Genomic DNA, 330 nt, shown 5'->3' on the forward strand with positions numbered 1-330 from the left:
TGGGTCTACAGCTCCATGACCCTTACCCTAGAATAGCAGCACCAGCTCCTTCCTGGACCTCCAGCTCAATGACTCTCAGACTGCAAAGGTAGCACTGGCTCCACCCCCGGCTGCAGGTGCAACACAGATTTGAGCAGTGGCAATACCAGCTTCTGTCTGTCTCTTCCGCGTCATGATCCTTAAGTTGGAACAGCAGCACCATCTTCTCCCTGGGTCTCTAGCTCCACGAACCTCAAACTGGAACAGCAGCACCAGCTCCTCTGGGATCTTCAACTCCTTGACCCTGAGACATCAGTGGCAGCACCGGTTCCTCCCGTGGGCTCCAGCTCC

Source organism: Colobus angolensis, unplaced genomic scaffold, assembly GCF_000951035.1.
Source record: "Colobus angolensis palliatus isolate OR3802 unplaced genomic scaffold, Cang.pa_1.0 Scaffold263, whole genome shotgun sequence".
NCBI classification, from domain to species: Eukaryota; Metazoa; Chordata; class Mammalia; order Primates; family Cercopithecidae; genus Colobus; species Colobus angolensis.